General features: G+C 39.0%; 1 pseudogene; it reads right to left on the reverse strand.

Moving 5' to 3' along the window:
- Positions 1-4,902: 4,902 nt before the first annotated feature.
- LOC117707687 (selenoprotein K pseudogene) lies at positions 4,903-5,189 on the reverse strand (annotated as a pseudogene).
- Between the last annotated feature and the right edge of the window lie 10,670 nt (positions 5,190-15,859).

Consider the following 15,859-nt stretch of genomic DNA (forward strand, 5'->3'; position numbering starts at 1 on the left):
CTCACATACAGGCAACAGCTTTCAGGATAGTCCCCATTACAATTGTTCTTGACCCACATGAAGACCAAGCTGCTTATCTGGTACGTATGTTCAGGGAGGCCTAGGTTTTTTGATTGGTTGTGCAGACTCTGAGATCCCCAACAGTCTAGTTTTATTTGACTCCGTTGGACTTCCTGTGGAGTTCCTATCTTCTTAGGTTGCAATTCTTCCTCCTACTCTTTCATCTACTACTTGGCTGTGGGTGTCTGTACCTATCTGATTCAACTCTTGAGGAAGTCTCCCAGAGGACAACATGCTCCTGTCTACAAGCAAAACAGAGTATCATTAACAGTGTTAGGGATTGGTACTTGCTCATGGGATAAATCTCAAGTTGAGCCAGTTATTGGTTGGTCATTCCCTCAGTCTCTGCTCCAACCATCATGCTTTCATTTCTTGTAGACAAGATAAAGTTTAGGTTGAAAGATTTTTGGGTGTATTAGTGTCTGAATTGCTCCACTGGGTTTCCTGCCTGGCTATAGGAAGTGGACACTTTAGATTTCACAGCTAAAATCACTCTCACTGATTCTTGGGTGCCTGCCTTATCTTAGGTCTCTGTCTTGTCCTGGAGATACCACCCCCCCCAACTCCTCACCCCTGTCAGCTGCAGATTTCCATTCATTTTCATGGTCATCAAGACATCTCACTTGTAGGCCCCCACACCTGTTACAGAACACACCCATTCTTTCCCCTACCTTCCCCCTCTCTTCCAGTTCCCTCCCTCCATATGCCTCTTATGACTATTTTATTTCCCTTTCTAAATGAGATTCAGGGTTCCTCTTTTGGGACTTCCTTCTTGTTTAGCTTCTTTGGCTCTTTGGAGTATAGTATTGTATCTGTATTTATGGCTAATATCCACTTGTAACTGAGTACATATCATGCATGTTCTTTAGGGACTATGTTATTTCACTGTGGATGATATTCTCAAGTTCTATCCATTTGTCTGCAAAATTTGTGATGTCTTGGTTTTTAATAGCTGAGTAGTAATCCACTGTGTAGATGTAACACATTTTCTTTATCCATTCTTCAGTTGATTTCAAGTTTCTAACTATTACAAATAAAGCTGCTATGAACATTGCTAAACAAGTGTCTTTGTGGGGTCTTGGAGCATCTTTTGAGAAAATGCCAAGGCATGGTATAGCTGGGTCTTGAGGTAGAACTATTCCCAGTTTCTGTGAAACTGCCAAATTGTTTTCTAAAGTGGTTGTATAATTTTGCACTCCCTCCAGCAATAAATGTCTTCCCTTTGCTCCACATCCTTGCCAGAATGGGCTATCACTTGAGAGTTTTTTTTTCTTCTTTTATTGTATATTTTCTTTATTTACATTTCAAATGTTATCCTTTTTTTCCAGTTTCCCCTCCAGAAACCCTCTATCCCATCCCTGGTCCCCCTGCCCTCTATGAAGGTGCTTCCTCACCCACCTACCCACTCCTGCCTCCCTGCCCTGGCATTTCCCTACACTGGGGCATTGTGCCTTCACAATTTTTATCTTAGCCATTCTCATGAGTGTAAAATGGAATCTCAGAGTCATTTTGATTTGCATTTTGCTGATAACTAAGGACTTTGAACATTTCTTTAAGTGTTTCTCTACCATTGAGATTCCTCTGTTGAGAATTCTGTTTAGTTCTGTACCCTAGTTTTAAATTAGATTATTTGGGTTGTTGGTACCAGGATATCAAAAACAATTTTGAACAATAAAAGAACTTTGGAAAGAATCACGATCCCTGACTTCAAGCTGTACCACAGAGCAATAGTGATAAAAACTGCATAGTATTTATTGGTACAGAAACAGATATGTTGATCAATGGAATATAATGATAAAATTGAAGACCCAGAAATAAACCACACACTATGGTCATGTGATTTTTGTTAAAGAAGCTAATGCCATACAATGGAAAAATGACAACATCTTCAACAAATGGTGCTGAACTAACTTCATGTCTATGTGTAAAAGAATGAAAATAGATCCATATTAATCAGCCTGCACAAAACTTAAGTCCAAGTGGGTCAAATCCTCAACACAAAATCAGATACACTGAACCTCATAGAAGAAAAAGTGGGAAATACCCTTGAATTCATTGGTTCAGAAGACAATTTCCTGACCAGAACAACAAAGACTATGATCAACAATTGATAAGTGAGACCTCGGGAAACTGCAAAGCTTCTGTAAGGGAAAGAACTCTGTCAATAGGACAAATTGGCAGCCTTTAGATTGGGGAAGGATCTTCACCAACCCTACATCTGACAGAGGGCTAATATCCAAAATTTCCAAATAATCCAATATTATTTTTATTTTAAAGATTTGTATATTTTAGAAAGAACTACAGGGATGAAAATGGAGAGGTGCCTGAGAAAAAGAAGGTCCAGTGACAGGCCCAAAGTGGGATCCAGCTCAAGGGGAGGTCCCAAGGCCTGACACTATTACTGAGGCTATGGAGCACTCACAAAAAGCGACCTATCATGACTGCCCTCTGGAAGACGCAACAAGCATCTGAAAGAGTCAGATGCAGATATTTGTACCCAACCAATGGACAGAGCTGCTGACCCCTGTGGTTCAATTAGGAAAAGGCTGAAAGAAGCTGAGGAGGAGGGCAACCCTGTAGGAGGACCAGCAGTCTCAATTAATCTGAAACCCTGAGATATCTCAAACACTATACCACCAAAAAGGCAGCGTACACCAGCTGATATTAGACCCCTAACACATACAGCAGAGGACTGCCTGGTCTTTGTTCAATCAGAGATAATGTACCTAACCCTCAAGAGACTGGAGGCCCTAGGGTGTTTAGAGGTCAGGTAGAGTGCTGGAGTGGAGGATTGAACAGAGTCATGGAGACAGGGGTGGTTTGGTGGCATGGGATGTGGAACAGTTGGAAGGTGGGGGGATAATATCTGGAGTGTAAAATATATATATATATAAATTAATAAATAATAATAAATAAATAAATAATTTAAAATAGAGATTTGTATATTTGTATATTTTAAAAGGACTATTTGTTAGTAAGGAAAAACACAGGATGACTAGTAAAGTTAAATGTTTAATATTCTATCCACTTAACAAATTTAAAATTATATTCTTATTAAAATATAAAATATAAAATTTGATATTAAAAATACTATCAGTAGCAAATTTGTTATTTAGTATATACTCTATACCCCCCCCTTTTTTTAAGAATACATGCCTTTTTTTCTTCCAGATTAAAGATTTTGGGTATAATCATATAAAGATGAACAATCAAGTTTTGCAACCTAAAAATATTTACTTCTTAAAAGTATATTAATGCTTTAGTAAACTGTACAAAAAAGAAAAGTAGACAAACATGTACATTTACAGAACTGCATATCAGTCAGGCCAGATCCTGCAGAGGAAATTCCCAGCATGACTGTCAGGAGCCATAATGGGACAAGCTAATAATGAGCAGATGATCATCCTGAAATGCTTGCCTCGGATTATTATATAATCTGCGACGAGTGTGCCCCATTAGCAAGGCTGTGGTGGACGTGATTTTAGGAAAGATTCCTGCTATTAATATGCTTTCCCCATTATTACTATTATTAGACATATGCTACTATCACCAAGCAATAGCACACCCCTTTGTAGCAGATCTCTGCAGATCCACGAAGATGTACTGTCTTGTAGTGATACTATATAGACAAATAGATGACTTCTTAAGTCTTAATGATGATCCTATAAGAATTCCTAAAATTATATCAGTGATTACTGAGCTCTTTTATATCGGGACTGCTATCAAGTCTCTTAGGCATAGTCAAACTACAATGAGAACTCTGCCAGTCTCCTGAGTGTTATCAGTTAATTGCCCCAAGAGAGATAGTAACTGGACCTTCTCCTGCCCAGAGCACATTCCAAGAGGTCATAAAACCATTAGCCTAGGTTACTAGAGGGAATCCACAATTTATTATAGGTACCAGGACAGAAGAGAAAATATTGCCTGGGTTTATCTATACAAAACTTCACTAATTTCTTAAGTTATAGTTTCAAACTTTCTGTGAACCTGTGGAGCTAGACAGGTGATGAATGTCTAGTTAGATAATTACTCCTAATGGATATTCATGTAAACATTCTGTGTTGTAAACTTCTATTTCAATTTATGACTTGAAATTTGGTGTGAACTTGTGATGAACCTTGTAACATGTGACCATGTACTCTGAAAGATGTATAAGTTCTGAGGACAAAGAGATGAAGGAGTTAGTTAGAATGGTGAGTTAGACTAGTCAGTTAGTTAGACCCCATCGCCCTTTCCTTTCCCCCTGCTTAGAATTTTTCTCCCTTAGAATTTTACTTTGTTAGAATCTTTTCTTCTTCCCCACTCAGGACCTTTCCACGTTTCCCCTCAGATAGCTTTCATAGGATACTTTTTACACTAAATAAACTCTATAGTAACTTTTCTAAAGTGTCTTTTCTTCTTGTAAGTTCCTGCTGAGATAGAACAAAGACCACGTTGCCTAATCCTCTGCTCTTAGGCTACAGGTGTTAATCACCCTAGCCTGCAGTCCATTTACCCTCAGAAGAAGTTTTTAGGATAGCACAGGGCTATTTACTTAACACCTTGCTGGTCTTAGGGCCAGGATGCTGACTGCAGGTCAGCTACAGTAGCATAGGGGCTGCCTCGGAGAAGAACCAGACGGTGGGAGGAGGAGAAGAAAGAAGAACCAGCTGCATCTCTCTCTCTCCCCTTCTCTCACCCCCAAGCCGGGGGCGAGGGGGTTGGCTCCCGGCACATGACCTCATTCATGGTTTGGACGTACACCATCTTCTCTTGCATGAGCCGCTCTTCACATCCTGATGACTTCCTTCTAAGAGTGTGTATGTCTGGTTGTCTGCTTCGCAGAACAGACATTTAATTTCCTCATCCACCAGCCATTGGAGGAGGGCTGGAGCCACAAAGGTGATTGATTGATCCAACCCATTCTTCGTGGAGGGTTTCCTGGTGGCCTTCTTCCATCATCGTATCTGGAATCAGAGGAGCTCCTGTAACCTCTTCTTTTCTTCACATCTTGCTGAAGCAGAGATTTAGGGAAAAAAAAAAAAAAACACAAATTCTGCTATTCCCCAGAAGAAATCTATTATGAAAGACAATCTCCATGGGGACTGATTCCAGCTATCCAACAGTTGACCATTCGAGATATAAACCATCTTCCCTTTGGTTGCCCACTTCCTAGCGACAGAGAAGACCGGACACCCTGTTGTTGCTGTACCTAGCTTCCCACCTGTACCCTCTTTTTTTTTTTCATTTTATTTTATTTACATTTAAGATGCCATCCCTTTTCCCCATTTCCCTTCCCTAGAAAACCCCTGTCCCATGCCCCCCTTTCCTTTTTGCTTTTATACAATTTTTTTAAATGTTAATCAAAGGATTTATAAGTTTGGTAATGCTCAATCAGAAGGGTAATCCAATACCCAACCTAGATATAAAGACTATCTTTGACTGGTGGAGACCTGTGAACATCTGCCTCCATGGCCCCTGTCTCTTTCTCTCTCTCATCACCTAGCTTCTCCTCTCCTTCATCTTCTCTCCTTACTCCATCTCTTCCTCTCAGTACTCCTTCCCACTTAGCTCCTCCTACATATCACTCTTCCTGTTAAAGTAAAACTTTTCTCTCAAAATACAGTTAGAGCATACTTATTCCTAATTGTACCAGTGAGGTATAAGATAGTTCTAATACCCAGTACATCATTTTATTGACTAACCAGAACCTCTGTCATCTCTTCTAACTAAAACATTTACTTTTGATCCTGGCTTTTTTTTTTTTTTTTTTTTTTTTGGCTTTATAATGAATGTCAGCTGAAAACTATCTACTCAGATCTTTTCTCTCAAAGTAAATAGCCAGGATTGGCTATGAGACTATGGGTCTTCAACCCCGTCAGAAATCCAGAATGACTGAGTTAACTGAAGTTATAGGAAGCACTAAACATAGCTTCTAAAACTTAGCCAATTTATAGAGACCTCTGAATACCTGAGAAGCCCCTATACTACCGAATGTTCGAGCATCAAATCTTCAGCCTTCTGGCCCAGAGTCATCTGACAGACCTTAGTGATGCAGGATTATTAAGGGCTGATTACTCTGTCTGGGCAGATATAATCAGTCGACTATTCTGCATGTGTGTCCTCTTCAGGACAGTAGTTAGTCTGTAGATGGAAAGAGGCAATTCTTGCCTAGTGGCTGTCACCACACAACTGGCATAACTCCAAGGATGCTCACTTTCTTCTTAGAATCCACAACAGGAAGCTGTCAGGAGCAGACAGGTCTCTAATCAGAATGGACATTTATATAAATTTTTGTTGCGTCAATTCTATGGACTTCTGACGTTTTGAAAACCAACTATCCATGTAAGGTCACCTGGACTGTTGTCTGTTCACTCCTCTTGGCTATTTCTAAATAAAATATGGTTAACCTCCTAACAATTAACTCAAAGCCATAAATTTGCTATAGTCCCTTAACTCATAGGTTAACCATCCCAAATCAGTTAAAAAGTTAAGGAAGGACTGGGTCTAGGGCTTGTATTCCTAAATGTGTTATACAAGCACATTGCCCATGAGAGTATCAATATTCATCTCACTTTTATATTAATAAGGAGCTCGTACCAATGAAAACCTTACATTTGAAATCAAAGTAAATTTTGTACCATTTAAGAAATTATAACTTCATCTTGATAATAATTATACAGATTTCTACCAATAGGTTATGGCTGTGCAATAAGTCCTAACTAATCCTCCCTGTTCCAACAAAACCACTACTTTTCCCTAGATAGACAGACCATTATTAACCACATTAGTCTCCAAGCCCAGGGAATAGGGGCGCTGACTCTTCTGTAACTTCTTCAGGCTGATTACGGGCGTTGAGATATTAGAAGAGGGGTTGGGGGAAGAGTAAGTTGATAATCCTCTGATGCTGTGTCTTCACTGAATCCAGATGGAATTGCAGGACATCGGAGGTTTGGACAGGTCTGCTCTGTATACTTGATGAGTAGATACACCAAGGCTGTGTATTCTGCAATATACAATTCTCAGAACAAGTTTTAGTGTCAGGGAAAAAAAAGAAAAAAAAATCCCCCCCCCCGGGGCTGACATTTTTTTTAAAGATGTTGGTTCTAACAACTTTTCTTCCCCCCCTCCTTTTTAAAATTGGTTGTAATATTTACATTTCAGGTTTTATCCCCTAACCCCCCTTCCTCCCACCACCCAGAAACCCCCATCCCATCCCCCTCCTCATGTTTCTATGAGGCAGTGACCACACCTACCCCCCCAATTATCCCCTCCCCACCCTCACATTCCCCCTCACTCTGTGTTTATTTTTTTAATGGGACCAAGAAACTCCTCTTCCACCTATGCCCGACAAGGCCATCCTCCCCTACATATACCTCTGGAGTCTTGGGTCCCTCCCTATGTGTTCCCTGGCAGGTGGTTTAGACCCTGGGGGGCTCTGGTTTTTGGTATTGTTGCTTTCCTCCTGGGGTCTCGAACACTTTCCGCTCCTTCAGTCCTCTCTCTAAGTTCTCTATTGGGAAACCCCTGATCATATCAGTGGTTAACTGTGAGCATCGTCCTCTGAGTGTGTTAGTCTTTGGCAGACCTCTAAGGAGACAGCTATATCATGTTCCTCAGATTATGCACTTCCAGCCATCCACAACAGTGTTTAGCTTAGGTGGCTGTACATGGGATGAATACCGAGGTGGAGTGGTCTCCTGATAGCCCCTCCTTCAGTTTCTGTCTCATGTTTTGTTTCCGTATTTGCTCCCTTGAGCATTTTTGTTCTCGTTCTAAGTAGTACTGAGGCATCCCCTCTTGGTCTTCCTTCTTCATGAGATTCATGTGGTCTGCTGGTTGGGTCTTCGCTAATCCTAGCTTTGGGGCTAACATCCGCTTAACAGTGAGTTAATACCCTGTGTGTTCTTTTGGGATTGGGTTAACTCACTCAAGATGATAATTTCTAGATCCATCCATTTACCTAAAAATTTCTCGAATTCGTTATTTTTAATAGCTGAGTAATACTCCATTGTGTAGATGTACCACATTTTTTGTATCCATTCCTCTGTTGAGGGACATCTTGGTTCTTTCAAGCTTCTGGCTATTATAAATAAGGCTGCTATGAACATAGTGGAGTATGTGTCTTTATTACATGTTGGAGCATCTTCTGGGTATATGCCCAGGAGTGCTATAGCTGGATCCTCAGGTAATGCTATGTCCAGCTTTCTGAGGAACCGCCAGACTGATTTCCAGAGTGGTTGTACCAGTTTGCAATCCCACCAACAATGGAGGAGTGTTCCTCTTTCTCCGCATCCTCGCCAGCATCTACTATCACCTGAGTTTTTGATCTTATCCATTCTGATTGGTGTGAGGTGGTATCTTGGGGTTGTTTTGATTTGCATTTCCCTGATGACTAAGGATGTGGAGCATTTCTTAAGGTGTTTCTCAGCCATTCGAGTTTCCTCTGTTGAGAATTCTTTGTTTAGATCTATACCCCATTTTTAATAGGGTTATATGGTTGTCTGGAGTATAATTTCTTGAGTTCTTTGTATATCTTGGATATTAGTCCTCTATCGGATGTAGGATTGGTTAGGATCTTTTCCCAATCTGTTGGTTGCCGATTTGTCTTATTGACAATGTCCTTTGCCCTACAGAAGCTTTGCAATTTGATGAGGTCCCATTTGTCAATTCTTGATCTTAGAGCATAAGCCATTGGTGTTCTGTTCAGGAACTTTTCCCCTGTGCCTAGGTACTCAAGGGTCTTTCCCACCTTCTCTTCTATTAGTTTCAGTGTATCTGGTTTTAAGTGAAGGTCTTTTATCCACTTGGATTTGAGCTTTGTACAAGGAGATATGAATGGATCAATTTGCATCCTTTTACATGTTGACCTCCAGATGAACCAACACCATTTGCTGAAAATGCTGTACGTTTTCCACTGGATGGTTTTAGCTCCTTTGTCAAAGATCAAGTGACCATAGGTATGTGGGCTCATTTCTGGATCCTCAGTTCTATTCCATTGATCTTCATGTCTGTCTCTCTACCAATACCATGCAGTTTTTATTACTATTGCCCTGTAGTATAGTTTGAGGTCAGGGATGGTGATTCCCCCAGAAGTTCTTTTGTTGTTGAGAATAGTTCTCGCTATCCTGGGTTTTTTGTTGTTCCAAATAAATTTGCAAATTGCTCTTTCTATCTCTATGAAGAATTGATTTGGAATTTTGATGGGGATTGCATTGAATCTATAGATTGCTTTTGGCAAGATGGCCATTTTTACTATATTAATCCTGCCAATCCAGGAGCATGGGAGGTCTTTCCATCTTCTGAGATCTTCTTCAATTTCTTTCTTCAGAGACTTGAAGTTCTTGTCATACAGATCTTTCACTTGCTTAGTTAGATTCACTCCAAGATATTTTATATTATTTGTGGCTATTGTGAAGGGTGTCATTTCCCTAATTTCTTTCTCAGCCTGTTTATCTTTTGAGTATAGGAAGGCTACTGATTTGTTTGAGTTGATTTTATATCCAGCCACTTTACTGAAGTTGTTTATCAGGTTTAGGAGTTCTCTGGTGGAAGTTTTAGGGTCGCTTAAGTATACTATCATATCATCTGCAAATAGTGAAATTTTGACTTCTTCCTTTCCTATTTGTATCTCTTTGACTTCCTTTTGTGGTCTAATTGCTCTAGCTAGGACTCCCAGTACTATATTGAATAGGTAGGGTGAGAGTGGGCAGCCTTGTCTGGTCCCTGATCTTAGTGGGATTGCTTCAAGTTTCTCTCCATTTAGTTTAATGTTGGCTACTGGCTTGCTGTATATTGCTTTTACTATGTTTAGGTATGGACCTTGAATTCCTAATCTTTCCAAGACTTTTAACATGAAGGGATGTTGTATTTTGTCAAATGATTTCTCAGCATCTAGTGAGATGATCATGTGGTTTTTTTCTTTGAGTTTATTTATGTAGTGGATTACATTGATGGATTTCCGAATATTGAACCATCCCTGCATTCCTGGGATAAAGCCTACTTGATCATGATGGATGATTGCTTTGATGTGTTGTTGGATTCGGTTTGCAAGAATTTTATTGAGTATTTTTGCATCGATATTCATAAGAGAGATTGGTCTGTAGTTCTCCTTCTTTGTTGGGTCTTTGTGAGGTTTAGGTATGAGCGTAATTGTAGCTTCATAGAACGAATTGGGTATTTTTCCTTCTGTTTCTATTCTGTGGAATAGTTTGAAGAGAATTGGTATTAGTTCTTCCTGGAAGGTCTGGTAGAATTCTGCACTAAAACCATCTGGTCCCGGACTTTTTTTGGTGGGGAGGTTTTTAATGACTGCTTCTATTTCTTTAGGGGTTATGCGACTGTTTAGATGATTTATCTGCTCCTCGTTTAACTTTGGTACCTGGTATCTATCTAGAAAATTGTCCATTTCATCCAGATTTTCCAATTTTGTTGAGTATAGGCCTTTGTAGTATGATCTGATGATATTTTTAATTTCCTCTGTTTCTGTTGTTATGTCTCCCTTTTCAGTCCTGATTCTATTAATTTGAATACTGTCTCTGCGACCTTTGGTTAGTCTGGCTAAGGGTTTGTCTATCTTGTTGATTTTCTCAAAGAACCAGCTCCTGGTTTTGTTGATATTTTGTATAGTTCTTTTTGTTTCAGCTTGGTTGATTTCAACCCTGAGTTTGATTATTTCCTGCCTTCTACTCCTCTTGGGTATATTAGCTTCTTTTTGTTCTAACTCTGTCAGGTGTGCTGTCAAGTTGTTAATGTATGCTCTTTACAATTTCTTTTTGTGAGCACTTAGAGCTATGATTTTTCCTCTTAGTACTGCTTTCAGTGAGTCCCACAAGTTTTGATATGATGTGTCCTCATTTTCATTTAAATCTAAGAAGTCTTTTATTTCTTTCTTTATTTCTTCCTTGACCAAGTTATCATTGAGTAGAGCATTGTTCAGTTTCCAAGTATATGTGGGCTTTCTGTTGTTTTTGTCCATGTCAAAGATGAGTCTTAGTCCATGGTGGTCTGATAAAGTACTAGGGATTATTTCAATCTTTTTGTATCTGTTGAGGCCTGTTTTGTGACCAATTATATGGTCTATTTTCGAGAAGGTACCATGGGGTGCTGAGAAGAAAGTATATTCTTTTGTTTTAGGATGAAATGTTCTATAGATGTCAGTTAAGTCCAATTGGTTCATAACTTCTGTTAGTTTTGTTGTGTCTCGGTTTACTTTCTGTTTCCATGATCTGTCCATAGCTGAGAGTGGGGTGTTGAAATCTCCCACTATTATTGTGTAGGGTGCAATGTATTCTTTAAGCTTTAGTAAAGTTTCTTTTATGTATGTGGGTGCCCTTGCATTTGGGGCATAGATGTTCAGAATTGCTACTTCCTCTTGGTACATTTTTCCTTTGATGAATATGAAGTGTCCTTCTTTATCTTTTTTGATTACTTCTGGTTGAAAAATGATTTTATTTGATATTAGAATTGCTACTCCAGCTTGTTTCTTGGGACCATTTGCTTGGAAGATTGTTTTCCAACCTTTTACTCTGAGGTAGTGCCTGTCTTTTTCACAAAGGTGAGTTTCCTGAATGCAGCAAAATGTTGGGTCCTGCTTACGTATCCAGTCTGATAGTCTATGTCTTTTTATTGGAGAATTGAGTCCATTGATATTAAGAGATATTAAGGAGAAATGAATGTTTTTTCCTGTTATTTTTGTTATTGGCCGTGGAGATATGTTGGTGTAGCTACCTTCTTTTTAAGGCTTTTGGAAGATTACCTTCTTGTTTTTTCTAGGTTGTAGTTTCCCTCCTTGTGTTGGATTTTTCCACCAATTATTCTTTGAAGTCCTGGATTTCTGTTGAGATACTGTGTGAATTTGGATTTGTCATGGAAAATTTTGGTTTCTCCATCAATAATGATTGACAGTTTTGCTGGGTATAGTAGTCTGGGCTGGCATTTGTGTTCTCTTAGGGTCTTTATGATATCGGTCCAGGATCTTCTGGCTTTTATGGTCTCTGGTGAGAAGTCTGGTGTAATTCTTATAGGTCTGCCTTCATATGTTACTTTGCCTTTTTCCCTTACTGCTTTTAGTATTTTTTCTTTGTTTTGTACATTTGATGTTTTGACTATTATATGGCGGGGAGTATTTCTTTTCTGGTCTAAACTATTTGGAGTTCTGTAGGCTTCTTGTATATTTATGGACATCTCTTTCTTTAGGTTAGGGAAGTTTTCCTCTATAATTTTGTTGAGGATATTTACTGGTCCTTTAAGTTGGGAGTCTTCCCCCTCATCTATACCTATTATCCTTAGATTTGGCCTTCTCATTGTGTCTTGGATTTCTTGTATACTTCGGGTTAGTAGCTTTTTGTATTTTGCATTTTCTTTGACAGTTGTGTCAATGTTTTCCATGGTATCTTCTGCACATGAGATTCTTCCATCTCTTGTATTCTGTTGGTGACACTTGTGTCTATGACTCCTGATGTTTTCTTTAGGTTTTCTATCTCCATGGTATTGTCCCTTTGTGATTTCTTTATTGTTTCTACTTCCATTTTTAGATCCTGTATGGTTTTGTTTAATTCCTTCTCCTGTTTGGTTGCATTTTCTTGCAATTCCTTAAGGGATTTTTGTGTTTCCTCTTTAAGGGCTTCTATCTGTCTACTCGTGCTCTCCTTAATTTCTTTGAGAGTGTTATTTATGTCTTTCTTAAAGTCCTCTATCATAATCATGAGAAGTGATTTTAATTCTGAATCCTGCTTTTCTAGTGTGATGGGGTGTTCAGGGCTTGCTCTGATGGGGGAGCTGGGTTCTGATGATGCCATGTAACTTTGGTTTCTGTTGCTTACGTTCTTGCGCTTGCCTTTTGCCATCTGGTTAACTCTAGTGCTGCCTGTACTTACTGTCTCTGACTGAAGCCTGCCTTTCTAGTTATCTAGCTTGTGTCTGATCTTCTAGGGGTCCAGATGTCTCTGTGATCTTTTCCAGGTGAGCTGATTACAGTGGTATCTCTATGATGCCTCAGGATATGGTGTCTCCAAGTTAGCAGTCCAGCTAGGTGTCTGCTATTCTGGGTGCAGTGTCTCTTCTAGAGTATCTCAGGATATGTTGTCTGACGCTCTGAGTTTAGTTGTTCCTCTGTGGCTCTGGGTTGAGTGGCCCTTCTAGTATGTCTCAGGTGGAATCCAGGGTCCACCCAACAGCAGACCTGGCAGAGGTCCAGGCCTCAGATCCAAGAACTAGTTTCTAAGACACTGTCCCAGTTAGAGTGACCGGGATCCCCACTTCCTCTGGGTTCTTGAAGGTTGGGGGCAGAGCTGCCACCCAAGATCTGCTCAGTGCCCTGGCCCAGACCGGAAGGAACCAGTGTTCCGGGCCAGAAGTGACTTCCTGAGTCCTCGGTGGGTCCCGGTTACTCCCTGTTTAGGGCGGGCCCTGCTGTCTGCTTATCTAAGATACTGCCCGAGTTAGAGCACCTGGGATCCCCGCTTCCTCTGGGTTCTTGAAGGTTGGGGGCAGAGCTGCCACCCCAGATGTGCTCAGTGCCCTGGCCCAGGCCGGAAGCCTGTACCCTCTTTTAATTTAAATTAGATGTATCTATTTATCTTATATAGAAATATTTCATGACTTTAATTCTATTGGTATATATTAGAAGACATCAAAATAAACTCCAAAGTATTCTTCCTTATTATTTTTCCTTATCAATGTAAGGTTAATATGGAAGAAATATTTTAAACATTTCTTAGAAATAATAATCTCAAATTTTAGGCTCAGCCTGATTATCTCAATTTCAAATTTAGTTAAAATAAGTAGCTGTGGTCAATGTAATTGTGTGTCTTTACTGATTATCATATTCATTGAAAACTCTATGTTAAGGAAAAGTCCTGTGACCCAACATGGCTCACTGTTGATATCTTCAATGCTGAAAAATCAAGAATTTAGGACAATGAATCAAAATGCCTGAGCAGACAGATATTGATCTTCAAAACCTTTGCTAAGATTCCAAGTTTTACATACAGTTCATTTTAAATCTGAGAGAAACAACATTTTGTTTGAAACCTTCATGTCTGCTTACCTGGCAACTTTCAGAGAAATCAAAGTCATCCTAAAGCCTACTCAACATGTCCCGTTCCTATGCTTTGTTTTATATTTAATTCTGTTTCTTGCAGGATTTGGGGGTGGGAAGTGGTCCAATTTAAACAACATGTCGATTTTATTATATCTTATTATTATATTATATCATATTATTATAGCTTTGTTTGCCTTACACAGAAAAGAGCCTCTGATGCTCAGTTTCCTCTTACAATTTCTAAAAACTGTGAGATCCATCTTACTGTGTGTGTAACAACAGGGTAAGTAATTAGAGAAGCAATACTGGTGTTAGACTCACTCAGATCTATTAATTGTTTGTAAATTCATTTGCTCCATGGATCTTTGAATTTCCTGCAGTACTGCACTTCATTTCTTAAAGGAGAATTCTTATTCTGCAGAAAGCTGGAAGTATTTGAAAGTTTGGAAGTATATTTTCTCCTGGGTACCACTTAGCCAGTGACTGGGCCCTGTGAGAATTTGAAAATGCATCTGCTGTGTTTTGGGCAGGTCAAACAATGTGGTGTAATTTATATCTCAGAGCTTATTATGGGATTAACCTGAAGCCGAGGTTTTTCTTTTTCTTTCTGTTTCCTGCTGTCCTCATACAAATATCGTCTGGGATCACTGCCTTAATAAATTATCTACATTTTGTCTTGTCACAGTATCTGCTTCTCAGTACTATGACTTAAGCCAACAAGATTTTCTGTAGATATTCAATTCAAACTATTTTAATAAAGATTATGATCATATAAGCAGAAGGTTTTATAAAATGATGTGTATGTATATACATATGTATGTATGTGTGCATATATTTATGCATAGAAAATAGACTGATAAAGGATGCTTTAATATTTCTGACTTCTGGATTTCAAAATGTGGTACACTAAAACCAAGCAGAAATTTATGCCTTTGTATAAACATTCAAGATAAAGTATAATGTAAGAAGATTTGCATATGTTTATGTACAAGAAATATATATTTGTATAAGAAGAAAAATATAAAAGTCATATGTTAGAAAAATGTATCTTGAACCACCTGTGGCCTCATTCAGTTTTATTTTTTCTCATAGTACGCTTGCAAACCAATATGTGGCATTTACAACAGGCTCATGTGTTTGAACACTTATTTCCAAGTTGGTAATACTGTTTTAAAAGGTTGTGGAACATTTAGGTGAAGGGTTGTAGTGGGAGGAAGTTGGTATTTGGGATCAAAATCCAAGGATTTTAATATGGCTCCTGTTCATGCCAAGCTGTCTCTGTTTCTTGGTCCCACCAAAATAAACTGTATTCCCTCAATGATGATGGTTAAAACAAGAACAAAGAAACCCTAATTATCCTTTTATTTCTTATCATGTTCTTTCAGGTTTTGGAAGAAAGCAGAAACATGTCTCTTTCAAAAGAGCATATAAGACACACATACAGAGAGAAAGAGAGAGAGAGAGAGAAAGAGAGAGAGAGAGAGAGAGAGAGAGAGAGAGAGAGAGAGAGAAGAGAAGGGGAAGGCAAGGGGAGGGAGAGGGTGATTTTCATGTAGCAGAAATGTCTATATTGTGAGAACATACATGGGAATTGTATCGACAGTTCTTATTGGTTTCATGTGCAAAAACCCAACTTGAAAAACTGGGTCTCTGAATCTAAATGTAACTACTAGTGTGGTCTAAGAAAAATCATGAAGTATATCAAATACACAAAAAGTAATAGGCACATTTGAGAAACTAAAAGTAAACGGAAAGGGAGTAATTTGGCAAAAAATA

This window comes from Arvicanthis niloticus, chromosome 4 (assembly GCF_011762505.2).
Source record: "Arvicanthis niloticus isolate mArvNil1 chromosome 4, mArvNil1.pat.X, whole genome shotgun sequence".
NCBI classification, from domain to species: domain Eukaryota; kingdom Metazoa; phylum Chordata; class Mammalia; order Rodentia; family Muridae; genus Arvicanthis; species Arvicanthis niloticus.